Source organism: Archocentrus centrarchus, unplaced genomic scaffold (genome assembly GCF_007364275.1).
Source record: "Archocentrus centrarchus isolate MPI-CPG fArcCen1 unplaced genomic scaffold, fArcCen1 scaffold_24_ctg1, whole genome shotgun sequence".
Taxonomy (NCBI): domain Eukaryota; kingdom Metazoa; phylum Chordata; class Actinopteri; order Cichliformes; family Cichlidae; genus Archocentrus; species Archocentrus centrarchus.
Window position 1 is genome coordinate 2,791,954 of NW_022060254.1, and position 21,704 is coordinate 2,813,657.

Genomic DNA, 21,704 nt, shown 5'->3' on the forward strand with positions numbered 1-21,704 from the left:
ACAGGAGAACAGATCTGTATTAGAAGCTACCACACTGCACTGTTTGGGGGAATGAGCCCTTTAAGGCTGGATTTGGATTTATACACTTTTGTGTGATGCAGTGGGAAATGCAGCTTTAAACCGTCAAATGTTCAAGTGAACCCAATCAATACACACACCCATAAAAAAAAAAAAAAATCAATCTGACTGATTATAAGCCACATCCAACTTCAACTGCTAGGCAGGGAGAACACTCAGCATAACTGTTTAAAGTTGAATTAGTCTCCACAGAGGGTGTGGTCCAGTCCTCTTCTACACTTCATCTTTTATAGCCTAAATCTAAGACACATCCTAGTTTTCCTACTTCACCATCACCCCACTGCCTTTATCCAATTGGCTGCTAGACTTAACCATTACTTCATTTTCTATTCACATATGGGTCTCTTAGGTACTTTTCATTCTGGGATATGTCTCAACATGTTTTCAACTTTGCTCTTGCTCGTCTCTAGGCAACAGTTTGAAGTTCCTCATTTACCCTTAGCTCAGTGATTTCACAATTTCCTTAATACACTGCTTCAACTGTCATTTCTGGTACACATACACTCATCATTTTATTCTAAACCATATAATTCATTTTTTAACAATTCTATAAATCTGAATCATGATTGTCCATTCAGTACCAGGCTTAGGCTGTAATCAAGATCTCAACTCACTTGAACATGTGAGTCATTCAAATGAGACTTTTTAGGAGTTCACTTCCTCTCATGTGTTCATCCACAGCAGTTTTCTACTAAACTACTAAACTTAGCTCGCTGCTTACCTTTAGCTGAGCCCACAGACAGAGATTAACTGTTCTCAGGTCAGATCCAGGAGATCAGGGTGTATCAATATTATCGATACAAACGTTGGTAGCGATGTTGGATCGATGCTTTAGTTTGTTTCTCCTCTAAGTTCACTTCTTTTCCTCCAGGAAAAAGCAGCTCTCTGTGCTCCGCTCCAACCACGCAGCTGCACTTTGCTCCGCCCCCTTCTTCCTGTTCTGCTGTGGTTTGTTGCTGCGCGGTCACGTGACTCCGCGGCACTCAGAAATCACGTGGGCTGCAACAGCCGCAACTTAAGAAGACATGAAAAAAGGCAAAAAAGAAAAAGAGGATGGAAATCATCATCAATTCATATTAATCATCAATAACCTGAGTAAATACAAACTGCAGTTTTTTAATTATTTCACGCATTAAGGGAACAAAGTCATCCAAACCTACCTGCCCTGTGGGAAAAACTCATTTCCCCTCGTCTTCAATGATCAATGAACTGTGATGAAGCAGATTGTTGGAAAGCTGACTTCAGTCTCACTGCCACACTCAGGCCTGATTACTGCAGAGCTGCTCAATCACGAAGGCCCTTAAACACAAGCTGTGTGACAAAGTCAAGCAGCTCAAAGATGTCAGGAAGCAAAAAAGGAGCTTCCAAGACAAAGAAAGAAGCTGAAAGGAACCAATGCAGACACAAATGAGCCTCTGACAAAGAAACATGCAGACACAACACCACAAGCACCAATACTAAGGAGACAAAACCACATTCAATCAACATGGATCAAAGTGCAAGATCAAAGTTACAGGAGCAGCTGAAGGACAAAAAGCTGTGATCATTAAAGAACTTTGAGCTTTGGACAAATATCACAAATGTTCACAATTATGAGAGCTTCATCAAAACCATCATTTCCCATCAGGAAGCCACAACAGTCTACTATCATATAACAATGGAACAATAATCACTTTGCTCTGTTTGCTCCAAATGAACTCTGTCCATAAATGAAGAGTGAAAATGAGGATTTGGGACTAAAACTCTTTGAGTGCACTGATCACAGAGCCTGAAAATCATTTCTATACCAGGATCCATAATAATAGCTGTGAATCCTGTAATACTGAGCAGCTTCTCCACAATGGAACAGCAGATCACATCAATCAGATCAATAGTAGGAAGTAGAATAATGATGCTCCTCCCAGGCCTCTCAGGCCTGTCTCAACCTATAGGATTTTTTTCATCTAACACATCAAACATGTCTATAATATTTAGAACAAGCATATATTTAATTAGACAAATCATCAAATAGTGCTGTAGTATGATACTGTTTGTTGAGTCTACATTTGTTTAAGAGATGCAGACTAAGACTCACACAGCACTCAAACACAGACTTGTGTGTGAAACATATACTGTTTTAATTTTGCTATATTTCCCCATGAAGATCCAAGCATATTGAAGGAAATGAGTTTTTATGATCTTTCAAATACACTCATGGTATATGTTTGTGCTTACCATATGTACATTTATTTGCCTGAGAAACTTTGTCTTAGACTGGAAGATAAACATAACTGATTAAAAATACACAAGTACATAATGTTTGGTGTCATCGGTGAAGGAATTTAAAATAATAATAAGAAGAGTGTGTGTGCTGTTGCTGTTTAAGCCTTTAGGTTTCTCCGTGTTCGTTTCATCGAACAGGAATAACAAACAAACAAACAGGAATAATAAGTCCAAATATTAAATTTAATCAAGCCATTTTCAAACAGTTTACAGATTAATCTGGGTCAGAACTGCATACCATACTCATGTGAGATGGCATGAAGTACTGGCCCTTTCTAATTCAACTTACAGTTTCATATAGTCACAGCATATCAGTCTTGATTACATCATTTACAAAACAGAATGTAGAAAACAGAGAATTTCAACAACAGGGTGACCTCGAAGTCTCCATTTCTATCATTGTGTAGTCTTCATCAGTGTGGTTCATTGTACAGTCAGAACACAAAGTTCATGATGACACAGAACATTATAAGCTTCTTTATTTTTAATCAGTTAAGTTATTTTCCAGACAAATTTCTCAGGGACGTAAACGTACATAAGATATATATATATAAGTGGCATATACTATGAATATTCCAACAATTCCCCTTTTGACCTTAGACATTTCTAAGGTCAACTTCAGCAGCCTGACCTCGGGTGGTCAGCCAGGACTAAAAGCCAGAAGAGGATTCTTGTGAAAACTAATCTTATACTACTGTGATTGTGAATTTAGCAAAAAATTAGACAGGATTTAATAATGTCATGGTTATAATGGATGTACCTACTTTCTATACTTTCCTATGGCCTGAAAAACAAAAAGAAAACAAGCATTAGTCTTTCATATGTCAGTGTTGTTCAGTGAAGTGGATTAGCATGTAAATTTAATCAGTCCTAAATAAATTCTGCATATAAATTGGCCCACATGACAAACAGTAACATGAAACAGTCACTATCTAATAATTTTCCTCAAATTCATTAAAAAATGTGGATTGCATCCCTTCAGGATCAAATCCAGTTCCATGATGAAAATCTTACTGCAAACATAAAGAAATGATCACTGATCAGTGCACAGGTAATAGTTATATATGCAGCACACTGTGCTCATATTCACCAAAGCCATGGATGTTCAAACCACAGTAATCAGCACTCGTCTCTGAGATGCATTCGTGCACCTCTTTAGACATCAGCTGTTCACATGTGGCCGTCATCCTGGTTAGTTTCCTGTTAAAGGCTCATAATGTCTCAGGTATGATCTCAGGTACCTGTGGAAAAAGTCCAGTGAAGAGAAAGTTCCAATTTTTCCTGTCAATTAAACAAAATACCATGAACTGCAGGTCTGTGGGTCAATAATTAAATTTGCACAAACTAAGACAGAACATCAAAATGCCCATAAATATTCTAAGGATGTATTTATTCACTTGGCTTTTAGTTATAAATCTTTTATTTTGTTTATCAGCCTGAGAAAAATGAGCTTGCAATTTTCTTATATCACTAATTTACTCATTTACTAAGTAAGTGGATTCAATCCACCAAAAGTGAACCTGATTTAATGCACCTAAAGTTAAATGTCAGATTAAGCAAAAAGCTAATATGAGCTTCTGTCTGTGCGTGAGTGAGTGTGTGTGAGTGCGTGAGTGAGTGAGTGAGTGAGTGAGTGAGTGAGTGAGTGAGTGAGTGAGTGAGTGAGTGAGTGAGTGAGTGAGTGTAAGCTGCTTCTTCATTGCAGCTTGTTTGTGTTTTTTTTTCTAAGCTCAGTGTCAGCTGTCTCCTTTTTCATCCAGTTGTAAAGTTAACTTTTGCATTTTGGTCTCAAACTCATCAGAAAATTTAAAACACAAATTAATGTCCTTAAACTAAAATTTGACACACCTTCTATGTGAGCTAAAGTGGAACAAAAAGAACACAAGAAAACAAAAAACAAAACATGGGATGAATCTCAAAATATCTAAAAATAATCATTTTAAAATTCTCTGATCTTAAACAGCTCTTGGATAACTTTGTCTGTACCTGTAAAATTACTGTTCAATTCTGACTCCTTTGGCATGAAAATCTGGGGAAATAAAATATCTCAGAGAGATCGACAATCAAAATCATTTCAAAGTATTCTACTGGACTCAAAATTATATTTATCCTGTAAGGGTCTGTACCTAAAAAAAAACATAATTATGGCAGACAAAGTATGGCTTCATAAACCTCAAGTTACTAAATTATGAAGGGGAAAAATGCATAACCGTGACCTAAAACAACATCAGCAGTTGTTTTTTCATTTTGTGTAATTCTATGCTTTTAAATCTAAACCCCTGCAGTGGGATTTTCACCACAAAACAAAACAAAAAATAAAAATAAAAATAAAAATGTTATGGACAGTCTTTAGTCAAAATGTAGATACTTTTAGGGTCAGAGGTCATACTCACAACACCATCGTTTGTCGACCTTACATGCAGCTCACTGCAGGTTTGTCATCTTTTGGTCGTCTAACTGAAATCAGGGCGTGTCCCCCTGAGGCCTCATGGGAATTTATAAGAGAACAACAGTTAGTGTTGGAGGAAGCATTAAACAAATTATACTCTTGAAACCACAAAGTTGTGGCCTCTGTAGGGGTGACCTTACAATAGTAGTTGAGTCATACTACTGAATATAGCATAACTGTAATTAAAATCTTGAAATCAATTGCTTTCTGCCTGGGAGTTCTTTGACCTTTGACCCTCTAATGTGCTCTTTCTTCACTGAAACCTATGACTGAGCGTGCATAAGGCCTAACGCTCCCCATGTCGAAGAGATCTCCTGTTGATGACCCTCCTCCTGGTCTCAGACTTTACACAAAGATCATCGGTCAAGAACTCTCAGGTCACCTGTTTGCGAGATGGTTGGCCTCCTCCTCCTTCTTGAGCACCAGGAGCCTTTTTCTTGAGTCTTAGAGCTTTCAGTCTGTTCAGGATGAGCTTGAACACCTTGATCTGCACCAGTTTCTTTATTGGTAGCTGATCCAGTCTCCTGCAGTGCCAGTGTTGTTGTTCAGGCTCCTGTTAGAATAAAACTGAGAGATTTTCATTAGTTAAATCTTTACTTTTCTCCTAGTTCATATCCCTCTGTTGTAGCCAATTTGGTATGTAGTGGTGTCATTGGGGCACTAGGGTTTACAGTGTTTCGATTTCATGTTTGCTCTCTATAAGGAAGTCTTTAGGGGCACAGGTGAAGGGAATTAGGGTCAGGAGGAAGCCACACAGTTTTGTCTGGTTGGGTCTGAGGGTTATGCCCTGTTTTAATCCCTTTTTGTACTGTTTTTGTGGTTTACCTTTTATATTGTCGTTATGCACTCCAGTTTTGTAGCTGTTTTTAAAGCTTTAAATGATAAATAAAGTATGAAAAGTAGCAGACATCGCAGACCTCAGTCTTTTCACCTCACCCGCGTTGGAAATGGCTTCTAGTTCCCTCAAGTGGCCTTTTGGTGGTTGGATTGCCACTACACCCTCCTTTTGAGACAAACTGTTTGTCTCAATAATTTACCTTAATTTAGCTTATTTATCTAAAGGGGCATACTGATGTTTATATTATCAGCTTCTGAGATTTTTTCCTTTAATGCTTGATTCAATATCAAATTGTTTAGACATTCAAAATTCAAATGTTTTCTGCTTTTCTCATAATCTTAGCTTTAAAGAAAACTACCAAATAAATAAATGTAAATGCACAAAAGAATAAATCGGGAACTTGTATTCTATCCTACGTGGGCAAACAAATAAGTTATTTAGTTCTCTGTTTTTCTCTGTAACAGAGCAGCAGCTCAAGTTTGGTACTTTGTTTTGGGTCTCAGAGGCTGTTTCACAAAGTGTTTGCATGTACTGTTTTTTTCTAATGTTTCTTTTGAGGTTTTACTAAAACTGAGCTTCTCACATAAACTTTTTCTTGAAATTCAACAACAATCTTCTGGAAAAATGACCTCTAATAATTTGCAAAAAATACTTCAACCTGAAATTTTCAAGGCATCTATTTTAGTGGCTTTGTTTATTCATTGTTTATTTTTAAAGTAATAAACTCCTGACTCCCTTTTTTTTTTTTTTTTTTTCAATATTTATTATTGCTGTAGATTTTTCTTTCCCAAGTGACCTAATTTTGGGATTGCTTACTTAAGCCAGGTGAGTCAAAGTTTTTGACCCAAAGATCAACTTTTACCTGATTAAGATGGAGAGATTTCTCCTTTAATTTTAGGGTTCAGCTTAATATCTCTGTTTGGAAGTTTACACTTAAATAATTTTACATCACCGGTTATTTTGAAGTTTCACCCTCTTTTTAATCGGAGCCCCTTTTCTACAGCCAGTGTGATGGGTGTAGAATGTTCTGCTTTAGATTTCAGAAAAACCAAAGGCCCTCTAAACCTGAAAACCCCCTGAAAAGGGTTTTAATTCGGTCCGCTGATCAGACGGTCCTTGGACTCATCACCATCGCTATTCGTTTTGCCTATATTTTTCTTTACTCTTATTCTTTTATTCTTTTCAACTTATTTCTTTTCTCTTAAACTCTTTTTTTTTTTTCTTAAACTCTTACACCTGTGTGAAATGGCTCGAATTACACCTTCCTCCTGTCATACCACCAGTGACCATTATAATTTGATACAATTCAATATGCAGATATTTAGAAAAGGTCTCTGCCAACCTTTAGGTGGAGATCTCCTGGTCACTGATAGAGTCTGGAAGTCAGTACTGTCGCGAGGAACCTCGAAGCGGCGATTATCGGTGGCCAAATTCACTCCTTATTCCCAAGAAACTCAAGAACAAATAAAAACATCTGAATATCAAAAACATTCCTGTTCGATCACGTTGGGCATCACCAATTGAAGGAATTTAAAATAAGAAGAAGAGTGTGTGTGTGTGCTGTTGTTGTTGTTTAAGCCTTTATGTTTCTGCGTGTTCCTTTCTCGAACAGGAATGACATACACAACGGAAAAGGAGTCCAAATATTAAATTTAATAAAGCCATTTCAAACAGTTTCACAGATTAATCTGGTTCAGAGTTGTCGGAGCTGTCTGATGCAGTCAGTGCAGCTTCACACAAGTCTGAGACCGCTCTCTACCTTAGTTCAACTTTTATACACAGACTTAGACACAGTTACACAGTTATTGAAATATGCAAGCATGTAGCATGCTCATCAGTTCCTTCTTCTGTGCCCTTCACTGTCACCTGTTAACGGCCTCATCTGGATCCTGTAGACACAAAACATCAGACCAAAACACACATTCTTTTCCAGTAAATCATCGGCATGTGATTTTGTTGTTTCTCGACTATGCAGTCTTATTTCTGTCTCCTGGGCAGTGTTATTTCAACACCTTCACCTTGTTTTGAAGATTAATGCTGTGATATGCAACTTGATGCTATATTTCTATTTAAATTGTTATATTTATGTTATGTCTAGTGTGCAGCTTATTTACACTTCTCCCTTCAATACTGATATGATAATATTGGAGTTCTGTTTCCAAGTGTTGCTTTAAGCCTTTGATTGAATGGAGCAGAATACTCTGTGTTATGTTGTTAGGCCAACATGAAATCAGGTCCATTTAAAGGCTCCAATCAGACTGCAGTCTGTAAGAGCATTTAAAGCAGCAACAGTTTCCTGAGTCGTCTCACCTTTGTCATTGTTGCTGATCCAACTGAAGGCAGAAACAAGAAGGCAGCTGGTGGTTTTCCATCAGAGGACAGGAGACATGAAGGTGCAGGATGAGGAGAGAAAAAGCAGCAGAAAGATGGAGCAGAGCTCATTGTGGATGAAGTCAAAGTAGCAGAGGGCACTTTCAGAAACTGTGAGCATGGAAAGACATAAGAGGCTCCTGTCAAAGGGCTGATCTCTCATTAGAAACATCTTTGCAGTGACTCCATTAGCAGAGCTCAAACTATTGTGCTGATCAACAGCAGCATTACATTTGGTTAGTTTGGGCTCTGGAACTTCAGCTTTGTGGCTTCAGCTGCTCTCAAAATGGATGAAAGACAAAGAATTCTGTTGGAAAAGCTTGTTGGAGAATTCTTCCTGTAAGAAATGAAAATGATTCCATGTGTGAAACTGATAAAAAGCTGCAGAGTTTGAACCGCTGGCTTTGCCACTGCCTTTACAGAAAAGTGCAAACTTGGTGTGCTCAGATTAGAAAGAGAAACTGGGAGGATCCAGACACTAATGTGGCACATTTATTGTTCCTGAATCAGCTCCATAGTTTAGCTCTGTGCTCACATCTTTGGAAAAAGCTGGATTTGACTGATAAGTTGGGCTTTAACATGATAAACTTACATTACATTGACAGCAGGGGCACCTGCTGTGGTCTTCTGCTGCTCTAACCCACTTCAAAGCAGCCTGACCTTCACCTCTGAACTCTGTGTTAGAATGCAGCTGGACAGATGTACCTAATAAAGTGGCTAGTGAGTGTTAAATAGCTGCTGGTCCAGTGAAAGTTGCTTTGGAAGGTTGCTCAGTGAAGTGAGCCTCAAGTGTGTGCATGCAGCCACAATGAGAGCTGCTCAGATCCTCTGAATACTGAGGAAAGCTGCTTCAGTGCTTCCTTTATTCCTGCCTTTATCAGAGGACACACTGGAGCTTCCACACTGGAAGATTTAATCTCAATCAACTGAATTTAGAAATACCTACATGGGTATCTGAACTTCTAAACCTCTGTACCCCAAAATTGTTATCAAAATTATATAAATTATTATTAAAAACTGATGATTCATTCAGAGGAGAACTATATGCATGCTCTGTGGTCTTGTATTCCTGTTCAGAAGTTCTGGCAGAGGATATGTGAAGATCTGTCCACATGGTTTAGCAGTTGTGTTCCAACTTCCCCCAGACTATGTATTTTAGGTGATGTCAGTGAATTAGTGATGGAGTCATATATATCACACATAGTTCTTACTGCCTTGTGCATCGCTAAGAAAACTATCCTCATGAATTGGAAATCAAAAAATAAACTGTGTATTACTCAATACAGAAATCTATTATTAGATCATGTTAGCTTAGAGAGAATGTCTGCTTCTTCTAAAAACCAATTGGATGAATTTGACTCTCTCTGGTTCCCACTGATCACCTCCATTACTTAGCGGGGGTGGTTGGCTGAGGGCTCTGCTCCTGGTGTGCTTTGTGGGCGGTCTGGGGCGGACTCCCGGGGCCCGTGTGTGTCCGATAGCCCCTGGGACTGGAATCCTGGGGCTGCTTTCTTGTGACGTCCGTGTGCTTGTCCTGGTTGATGGTGGTGGGGGGCTTGGGTGGGTGCTGCCTTACGTCTTGGGGTGTGGCTGGGGTGCTTGGGGTGATGGCTGCTGGCCCTTGGCCGGATTGGCCGGTCTTCTATGTTGGGCTCGGGGCGTGGGGTCTGGGGCCTGGGGCTCCGGGATCGCGCCGGCTGCCAGTGGGTCCCCCCTGGTGCTGGGGGGGGGGGTCTCCGCTGTCCTGGCGTGCCACCGGGTGAGGTGGGTTGGCCTGGCCCATGTCGGGATGTTTGGTCTGCGCTTCTGGGGCTCTGGGGTGCCTGCCTCGTGGGGTGGTGGGGGCGGCTGTTGTGGAGTGGCTGGGGTGGACGGGGTACCGTTTTCTCAATTCGGGCCAGTTTGTCTTGTCTCTTGTTTGTGTCTCTCGTTGAGTGTAGGGATGCGCCGATCCGACACTGAGCGATCATCGCTGACATGTTTTTCCGCCTCCACCGCTCTCTGCCTTGTTTGTGTGTTGTGCTCGCTGTGCTGAGAATCAGCTGTTATTTTTTTCTCTACTTCAGCTCCCGGACATACTGCTAGCGAGCGCAGCTATTAGCACTGGTGACCGTCCGGTACCGGAAGAACCCCTTCCCCGTCAAAATATTTTTGATACTTTAATCCCTGATTTGTGACTAAATATAGACCTGCAGTAGAAACGTATTTAGGAGAATGCTTGTGAATATAAAGCATTACAAGATTGCACTCACGCAGCCCCTAGTTTTTCACGTGAACACTGATGACGCAACAGCAGCAATCAGCTGATTTACGTGCAGTCTGTCTGCACAAGCGGAAAGATGCGGAGCCGGCGCGCTCAGATGGAGCAGAATGAAATGTTTTTCTAGTGTCCAAAAGAAGCCTTTTCGTCCCTGTAACCTCCATTAAGCCTTTACTGGGAAACAGCTGGAGATCCTTCATCAACCACCTGATCAGTAAGTGAAGAAAAGAGAACTTTGTAGCTGCTCCATCCACCCTGTTTGTTTCACACAGGGAAAAACTGCACTATGGAAGTTAAAATATGCAGATGAACTGTTAATATGACAAAAAGTATTTCTTATCCAGTTACTTGGGTAATCAATATAAATAGAATACACAATTGCTAAAATAATCGATAGTTGCAGCCCTAATGAAATTTGCAACATGCCATAAGCATTACCTTCTCACACAGAAGCAACAGGATTCAGGTGATAGTTATTGCTCTAAGTAAAGTTTATTTATATAGTGTTTTTCACAGACAGAAAAGCGCTGTACAATAATTAAAACACAATATCACCCCCCACCCCCAGAAAACACTATGTTAAAAACATAACATTATCATATTAAAAGAAAAAGAATAAAAATAAAGTCAGAAACCAGAAAGCCTGGTTAAACAGAAAAGTTTTCAACTATTTTTTAAATGACGCCACAGAGTCAGCAAAATGGAGCTGGAGTGGTAAACAGTTCCAGAGCTTTGGTGCCACTGCCTAAAAAGCTCTGCCCGCCCTGGTCCTTAGTCTTGTATGTGGGACAACTAAAAGACTTTGATTTTGTTGTGTGAGAGACTGTTGTCTTCTTTTTTTTTTTTTTTTTTTTTAATGTTTTTAAATGCCTGGATCAATTTTAAATATCGGATTTATATCGGTATTGGCCGATATCCAAATGTAAAATATTGGTATGGGTATCGGACATAAAAAAGTTTTATCGTGCCATCCCTAGATGAGTGAATGAGTATCTGGAGTGGAGCATGCTAACCTCTGTGGCGGGGGCTGTGGTGCCGATCTCGGGCGCTGCGGTGCTCCATGGTGCTGTCACCGGGGCCCCGGGTCCACCTGTGCCTGCCCTGTGCTGGGGTGTGGGGAATCACACACGCACGTGCATACACGCACATATACACACTTCATGTCGTGTGGAGACCACGTGCGGAGCCACACTTGCCTCTCCATTTTAATTGCATTACAGACATTACAAGTGACAATACACTCTAATACACATAGGACCTTGGGGGGCAGGCATGGGGATGATGAGAGGGGGCTACTGAGATGGCCCCACTCTGGTCCAGTCTACTGTCAGCCCCCCAATTTTAATGACACATTAGACATTAAGGGCTTTGAGGGGATGGTGTGGTCGAGCACCGACGGATGCTTGAGGCACAGCTGTCCCCTCAATTTTAACTGCATCTTATACACTTCATACATTCACAAACATGAAGCCATACACTTCAACATTTATAATTTGGGTGGGGTGGGGGGTGGGGTGGGCCATCCCACACCCAGGTTTCCTGCACCTCGCCCGGGGTGGGAGTCGGGTGGTGCTTCGGGTGCTGAGCTGGCAGCATCGTGGTGCCGCTGTTGGCCCGGGTGGGGTGTCTACTTGCCCTGGCTTCAGAGGGTGGATAGATGTGGATGAATGTGTATCTTTGTGCATTTGTCATAGTCCTCGTGGGTGTATTTGGGTGGGTGAATGCGTGTGGGTAGGGATGTGTGTGTGTGTGTGTGTGTGTGTGTGTGTGTGTGTGCGCGCATGAGCATGTGTGTGTGGGTGTGTGTGCGCATATGTCGGTCCAATCCAGCCCACTGGATGGAAAACTTATAATACTCCTGCAACCTCACCTGAACACAACAGACATTTCTGCAACTTTATAATACAAATACTAAAACTAAATACAAATAACTGCATGCTACTAATTTCTAGAAAAAATGTAACTAGGTTAACATTTTCCTTCACAGCTCCCTCATCAGATCTTTACAGGAGATTCCATCAGAATTCTGTGGAGCCGGATCTCAAGGTTTTTAAGTTTGACCAGAAGGGGATCTTTGTGAGTCTGCAGATTCATTGTGATCCAATGATGGGAATGATTTCAGGCCTGCATGATCACGCTGATGTTTGCACAGAGCAGACAATGAAGTGAATGTTTTTGCACATTGGTAACAGTGAAACAGTTTCTTTGCAGCGTGGGATCGTTTGTGTTGGGAGTATGAAGTGAGATTCCTGAAGCTCTTGTCACACTGGTCACAGCTGTAGTTCCCTTCAGTGTGTTCAGTGTGTGTACTTTCATGACGGTTACGATGACCTGATCGTGAGAAGCTTTTGTCACAGTGTCGGCACTTGTATGGTTTTTCTCCTGTGTGAACTCGTTTATGCACTTTAAGGTCACCTGCAGTGATGAAGGATGACCCACACTGGTCACAGAGGTGTTTTTTAACCCCACTGTGGATGAGTTCATGGCGTTTTAATTTACCTGTTGTGGTGAAGCTTCTCCCACATTCTTTGCAGTACTTCAGTTTGTGTCCAGTGTGTCTACGCTGATGTATTTTTAGGCTCTGTTGCTGACTGAACGTTTTCCCACAAAGGTCACAGAGAAACACTTTCCCACCACCACAGCGATGACAGGGCTGAGAACTGGATCCATCTGTGTGGCTCTGCTTCTAAACAAAGACACAAAGACAGTGTAAGTCAGGGAATTCCTTCAACATTTTTATCCTGGACGTCGCCTGGAATAAAGAGCATCTCTGCCAACGTCCAATTACATTTTACTGTTTACATTACAACACTCAGCTTCCTGGGATACAATAACTACAATACTACCACCATAATACTACAATAATACTCATTTAATGCTACAATAATCTTAATGTCAAACTAAAGTACAACCACTGTAATAGTGCAAAATCACTGTTCTCCTAAACTGCTGACAATGTAGTGCTACAATAATAATGTCAAACTATAATAATACTAAGGTAATACTACAATAATGTACTATTGAATTGCCACTACTGTAAATGCGCATAACATCAATGTAATACTATAATGCTTATATAGGACCAGATGGCCACAGTAATACTACAATACTGCTAATGTAATACTATATACCACCATCATGCTATACAGAGTACATTCATAGAGCACAACAAACTGTGGGACTCACTATAAGTGAGCAGTGAGTGATTTTGGACACAGCTGTGTCTGTTCATTTTTCATACGGCTCATTTCATACAGACTTTCTCCTGCAGCCTTCAAACAAGTCACACTTTGACTCTGTGAGCTGGAGAACGGTGGAACAAAGAGGACATGAGAGGAAGATGAGATTCTTTCTAAGGTAAAATGTCTGTGTAGATTCTCAGTCATCCAGGTCATAGTAGTCTCTGGAGCTTGAAAAAGGCAACTGGACTTCTTTTTGTTTCTTGAAGACGTTTCACCTCTCATCCGAAAGGCTTCTTCAGTTCTCAACCAAATGGTGGAGAGATGCATCTGAAGGAAAAAGGGCACTCTTTTGAGGATGCCAATGTTCACATTTTGGACAGGGAAAACAGATGGTTTGAAAGAGGAGTGAAAGAAGCCATCTATGTCCACTGTGAACAACCATCATTGAACAGAGGAGGTGGATTACGTCACCAACTTTCCCCCGCTTACAGTGCTGTCCTGAGCTCCCTTCCCAGACGTCTCAACCCCCATTCACACCTTTGTTCCAGTGACCTCAATAGGCCACAGGAAACAATGGAGCGGCGTCCTAAATTGGTTTCAACTGAAACCACTGATTAAATTTGACCCACGCCCCCTTCACACCTGGGCACATGTGTTCACGCACAGGATCAATAGAGGGTCATAACCACCTCCAGGGGACTACGCCCACAGGGGTTTAAATACCTGGGTCTCTCCACCATTTGGTTGAGAACTGAAGAAGCCTTTTGGATGAGAGGTGAAACGTCTTCAAGAAACAAAAAAGAAGTCCAGTCACCTTTTTCAAGCTCCAGAGACTTTCTAAGGTAAAGACTGCTCAGCAAGTGTCCTTTGAAAAGCTACTAATTTAAAGCTTACAGGTAACGTTATCATTCATTTTAGAGTTTTAGTCAGATATTGGATCTGTACATGATGTTTCATCTTCTAGAAAGTTTTCTGAAAGCAAATGAAATGATAATTCATGTTATTCAAAGTTTATAGTGGACAGTAAGTGCAGGCTAAACTGGGTAGTTTGCAGTGTTGTGGTTCAGTTTACAGTGATGAACTCTGTTGGACTGCTGCAGGGCAGACTGTGGGATCCTTGGTCACTGCTAGGTCAGGTCCTGGTAGCAGCAGAGACATTATGAGAGAGAGACATGGAGCTCAACTCTGAACTGAAATTTCTGACTAAATACTAGATAGAAAGATGGTGGAAGTATAACTACCAGGAGAGAAGCTGTTAAAATCTTATTTGTGTACAAATTCAGAAAACTTTTAGCTGATTTTATCAGATCTGACTGAATATTCTGTGCATGAAGTTTTTATGTCCCGTTGATCTTTGAAATGAAAGTTAATGTAGATAATGCTTCAAAATAACTGTAAGTGCTCCAGTGTGTTTCAATATGGCTGCAAAGTAACAGGACTCACTTCTAGAAGGAGTCATCAGTTTGAATTTAAGCTTATTCTGTTCTTTAGGGACACTTGCCAAACTCCAGCAGCCATAATGGCAAATGTAACATGGACCTATATATGGTAGGAAGAGGTTACACCACCCAGGAAGCTCCGCCCACACACAGCAACAGGAAACCAGGTGAGTCAAAGACAAACAATGTAAATGGTTTTAAAGGCCCACTTCCAGCTCTGCTGTGGAAACATTAACGTAAACGAGCCAAATATACGACAAAAAGTGGCATCACAAGCAAACAGCAGAGCAGGCAGCCTGTTAAGGACCGACTCCCTGTGACAAATATTTAAACTGTTTGTAGTTTGGCTCTGTTTACTCTGTACTAACAAAGCTTACAGGTGTTTTTACCTGCAGAGAGAAGAATTTGGGCTTCAAAGCAAAGAATTAAACAGAAATGTTTTGATAATTTGTTCTATGGTTTATTTTATAATTTATTTTTTATGACAATAAAATTATTTTTATTCTATATACACCTGACTGAAGAAGGAGCCACTGTAAACCAACATAAAGACCCATATATGCAGAAATAATAATACCGTGATATACCAGGAAACTAGTGTATCATAAATAATACAGTGATATAAATGTTTGTCACTACAAAAAGTAATAATTTAGTTTCTTATGATCATAGAAGCAAAAATCATAAATGAACAGTTGTTCCCAACAGTCAGGCTAAAGTTACAAGATCAAAATAAAAACACATACCTCACAGTAACTGCACTTGTAGAGTCTCTTTCTGCTGTGGATCTGTTGGTGTACTCTCAGGTGCTGTGGAGCTTTAAAAGTCTTATCACACAGGTCACATTTATGAGGTCTCTCCTCAGTGTGGGTAAACATGTGGGATTGTAACTGTGAGTCTTTTCCAAACTTTTTGCCACACTGATCACAGCTGTACACATCATGTCCAGTGTGAATGCGTAGGTGTGTATTTCTGTTCTCTATGTGGCTGAAAGTTTTTCCACAATAGTCACAGCTGTATGCCTTAATTCCAGAGTGGGTAACTTGATGCCTCTTTAAGTGGCTACTCTGAGTGAAAGCTCTGCCACACTGATCACAGCTGTACGGCTTCTCTCCACTGTGGATGAGTTGGTGTTTTTTTAAGCTTCCAGCCTGGGTAAAAGACTTTCCACACAAGTCACAGCTGAATCGTCTCTCTCCAGTGTGGATCACTTGATGTCTTTTTAATGAAATCATCCAGGTAAAATCCTTCCCACACTGATCACAGGTGTATTTTTTTCCTCCCTTCCTTCTGTGAGGTTTGTCAGCCTCCTGAGAGCGCTGACTTCTCGCTCCATGTTGGTCCTGCAGTGACAGAGATACAAACAGAGGCAGTGAGTGAAATGCAGTTGTGGAACAAACTTCAAACTCCATTAATATTAGAGTTTTTTTTTTGGAGCCTCCAAAGATCTATTAGGTCTATTACCTCCACCTACTGGTGAAAGTAGCACATTACATGCAGCCATGTACAGGGGGGAAAAAAGACGAAACATAAATTTATGTAAAATTATTTCAAAGCATTAATTGGACATCCTGGTTATAAAGAATCATAATATGCCAAAATGCCAAAGGATGGGACAACACTGCAAATGGATGAAAGCCATCCTGGAAACTTGTTTTATCTGTGAGCTAACAGACACATCCTGGTCAAAGATGAATCCAAGATTCCTCACAGGACTACTGCAGGCCACATGAATGCCATAAAAGGGCAGCAAACACACACTTTTTCAAGTACTGTATGCATATATTTTCTCATAAATAACAAAGCAAATATGAGCTCTCTCTCACTGAGTTTCTGATCACACTGACAGACAAACTCCACAGTGTTGAACTGCAGTTTGTGATGGTAGTTGTTGTTCTGCTCTGCAGCCTCTGTGAGTTTGGTGTAGCAGCACATGAAGCAGCTCTCCACCTTCTGCAGCTTCTGCTTAGAGTGACCCTAAAGCTTGAAGCAGATCGTCAGAGCAGAACAAGGACTACTGCCACCAGCTGCAGTCCAACACAGTGGAGTTGGAGTGTGTTGAACCACAGGATGAGAGACTCTGGGGATCACCACAACAGCAACGTCAACAGCTACTGGTACAGCATTTCCAAACCAGTAAGAACTGGAATCAAACTGGTTGGAAAACAATGAGATCTAATGAGGAGAGAGTGGAAAAGTGCTATGAAAATATGAAATGTGTAATTATAACAGTAATGAAAATGACATTATAGATCAAATACTGCTCAATGAAATGATGTATTGTATGATAAATTGTGGGTTTGATCTGAATCTTGATTATTAATGTCTTTGTTTCAGTGTCCTGTTAAAAGGTGACCTTTTTATTTTGTCTTGTTGTAACTTCAGTGCTAATTGGGACCATAATAAAACAAAGCAACAGCAGCTGATGAAGTCACACAGTTTCAATAATAGTGTAACACTGATATTTTCTCACCTGTTGTGTTGAACTCATTGTTTCGTCTGTAGAGGCTGAAAATGTTCCTCTGCTGCTCCGTCAGACTCTCCTCCTCCTGATGATCAGCTACAGGAGAACAGATCTGTATTAGAAGCTACCACACTGCACTGTTTGGGGGAATGAGCCCTTTAAGGCTGGATTTGGATTTATACACTTTTGTGTGATGCAGTGGGAAATGCAGCTTTAAACCGTCAAATGTTCAAGTGAACCCAATCAATACACACACCCATAAAAAAAAAAAAAATCAATCTGACTGATTATAAGCCACATCCAACTTCAACTGCTAGGCAGGGAGAACACTCAGCATAACTGTTTAAAGTTGAATTAGTCTCCACAGAGGGTGTGGTCCAGTCCTCTTCTACACTTCATCTTTTATAGCCTAAATCTAAGACACATCCTAGTTTTCCTACTTCACCATCACCCCACTGCCTTTATCCAATTGGCTGCTAGACTTAACCATTACTTCATTTTCTATTCACATATGGGTCTCTTAGGTACTTTTCATTCTGGGATATGTCTCAACATGTTTTCAACTTTGCTCTAGCTCGTCTCTAGGCAACAGTTTGAAGTTCCTCATTTACCCTTAGCTCAGTGATTTCACAATTTCCTTAATACACTGCTTCAACTGTCATTTCTGGTACACATACACTCATCATTTTATTCTAAACCATATAATTCATTTTTTAACAATTCTATAAATCTGAATCATGATTGTCCATTCAGTACCAGGCTTAGGCTGTAATCAAGATCTCAACTCACTTGAACCTGTGAGTCATTCAAATGAGACTTTTTAGGAGTTCACTTCCTCTCATGTGTTCATCCACAGCAGTTTTCTACTAAACTACTAAACTTAGCTCGCTGCTTACCTTTAGCTGAGCCCACAGACAGAGATTAACTGTTCTCAGGTCAGATCCAGGAGAGCAGGGTGTATCAATATTATCGATACAAACGTTGGTAGCGATGTTGGATCGATGCTTTAGTTTGTTTCTCCTCTAAGTTCACTTCTTTTCCTCCAGGAAAAAGCAGCTCTCTGTGCTCTGCTCCAACCACGCAGCTGCACTTTGCTCCGCCCCCTCTTCCTGCTCTGCTGTGGTTTGTTGCTGCGCGGTCACGTGACTCCGCGGCACTCAGAAATCACGTGGGCTGCAACAGCCGCAACTTAAGAAGACATGAAAAAAGGCAAAAAAGAAAAAGAGGATGGAAATCATCATCAATTCATATTAATCATCAATAACCTGAGTAAATACAAACTGCAGTTTTTTAATTATTTCACGCATTAAGGGAACAAAGTCATCCAAACCTACCTGCCCTGTGGGAAAAAACTCATTTCCCCTCGTCTTCAATGATCAATGAACTGTGATGAAGCAGATTGTTGGAAAGCTGACTTCAGTCTCACTGCCACACTCAGGCCTGATTACTGCAGAGCTGCTCAATCACGAAGGCCCTTAAACACAAGCTGTGTGACAAAGTCAAGCAGCTCAAAGATGTCAGGAAGCAAAAAGGAGCTTCCAAGACAAAGAAAGAAGCTGAAAGGAACCAATGCAGACACAAATGAGCCTCTGACAAAGAAACATGCAGACACAACACCACAAGCACCAATACTAAGGAGACAAAACCACATTCAATCAACAAGGATCAAAGTGCAAGATCAAAGTTACAGGAGCAGCTGAAGGACAAAAAGCTGTGATCATTAAAGAACTTTGAGCTTTGGACAAATATCACAAATGTTCACAATTATGAGAGCTTCATCAAAACCATCATTTCCCATCAGGAAGCCACAACAGTCTACTATCATATAACAATGGAACAATAATCACTTTGCTCTGTTTGCTCCAAATGAACTCTGTCCATAAATGAAGAGTGAAAATGAGGATTTGGGACTAAAACTCTTTGAGTGCACTGATCACAGAGCCTGAAAATCATTTCTATACCAGGATCCATAATAATAGCTGTGAATCCTGTAATACTGAGCAGCTTCTCCACAATGGAACAGCAGATCACATCAATCAGATCAATAGTAGGAAGTAGAATAATGATGCTCCTCCCAGGCCTCTCAGGCCTGTCTCAACCTATAGGATTTTTTTCATCTAACACATCAAACATGTCTATAATATTTAGAACAAGCATATATTTAATTAGACAAATCATCAAATAGTGCTGTAGTATGATACTGTTTGTTGAGTCTACATTTGTTTAAGAGATGCAGACTAAGACTCACACAGCACTCAAACACAGACTTGTGTGTGAAACATATACTGTTTTAATTTGCTATATTTCCCCATGAAGATCCAAGCATATTGAAGGAAATGAGTTTTTATGATCTTCAAATACACTCATGGTATATGTTTGTGCTTACCATATGTACATTATTTGCCTGAGAAACTTTGTCTTAGACTGGAAGATAAACATAACTGATTAAAAATACACAAGTACATAATGTTTGGTGTCATCGGTGAAGGAATTTAAAATAATAATAAGAAGAGTGTGTGTGCTGTTGCTGTTTAGCCTTTAGGTTTCTCCGTGTTCGTTTCATCGAACAGGAATAACAAACAAACAAACAGGAATAATAAGTCCAAATATTAAATTTAATCAAGCCATTTTCAAACAGTTTACAGATTAATCTGGGTCAGAACTGCATACCATACTCATGTGAGATGGCATGAAGTACTGGCCCTTTCTAATTCAACTTACAGTTTTCATATAGTCACAGCATATCAGTCTTGATTACATCATTTACAAAACAGAATGTAGAAAACAGAGAATTTCAACAACAGGGTGACCTCGAAGTCTCCATTTCTATCATTGTGTAGTCTTCATCAGTGTGTTCATTGTACAGTCAGAACACAAAGTTCATGATGACACAGAACATTATAAGCTTCTTTATTTTAATCAGTTAAGTTATTTTCCAGACAAATTTCTCAGGGACGTAAACGTACATAAGATATATATATAAGTGGCATATACTATGAATATTCCAACATTCCCCTTTTGACCTTAGACATTTCTAAGGTCAACTTCAGCAGCCTGACCTCGGGTGGTCAGCCAGGACTAAAAGCCAGAAGAGGATTCTTGTGAAAACTAATCTTATACTACTGTGATTGTGAATTTAGCAAAAAATTAGACAGGATTTAATAATGTCATGGTTATAATGGATGTACCTACTTTCTATACTTTCCTATGGCCTGAAAAATCAAAAAGAAAACAAGCATTAGTCTTTCATATGTCAGTGTTGTTCAGTGAAGTGGATTAGCATGTAAATTTAATCAGTCCTAAAGTAAATTCTGCATATAAATTGGCCCACATGACAAACAGTAACATGAAACAGTTACTATCTAATAATTTTCCTCAAATTCATTAAAAAATGTGGATTGCATCCCTTCAGGATCAAATCCAGTTCCATGATGAAAATCTTACTGCAAACATAAAGAAAACATAAGAAATGATCACTGATCAGTGCACTAATATTATATATGCAGCACACTGTGCTCATATTCACCAAAGCCATGGATGTTCAAACCACAGTAATCAGCACTCGTCTCTGAGATGCATTCCGTGCACCTCTTTTAGACATCAGCTGTTCACATGTGGCCGTCATCCTGGTAGTTTCCTGTTAAAGGCCTCATAATGTCTCAGGTATGATCTCAGGTACCTGTGGAAAAAGTCCAGTGAAGAGAAAGTTCCAATTTTTCCGTCAATTAAACAAAATACCATGAACTGCAGGTCTGTGGGTCAATAATTAAATTTACACAACTAAGACAGGACATCAAAATGCCCATAAATATTCTAAGGATGTATTTATTCACTTGGCTTTTAGTTATAAATCTTTATTTTGTTTATCAGCCTGAGAAAATGAGCTTTGCAATTTTCTTATATCACTAATTTACTCATTTACTAAGTAAGTGGATTCAATCCACCAAAATGAACCTGATTTAATGCACCTAAAGTTAAATGTCAGATTAAGCAAAAAGCTAATATGCGCTTCTGTCTGTGCGTGAGTGAGTGTGTGTGAGTGCGTGAGTGAGTGAGTGAGTGAGTGAGTGAGTGAGTGAGTGAGTGAGTGAGGTGATGTGAGGTGAGTGAGTGAGTGTAAGCTGCTTCTTCATTGCAGCTTGTTTGTGTTTTTTTTTCTAAGCTCAGTGTCAGCTGTCTCCTTTTCATCCAGTTGTAAAGTAACTTTTGCATTTTGGTCTCAACTCATCAGAAAATTTAAAACACAAATTAATGTCCTTAACTAAAATTTGACACACCTTCTATGTGAGCTAAAGTGGAACAAAAAGACACAAGAAACAAAAACAAAACATGGATGAATCTCAAAATATCTAAAAATAATCA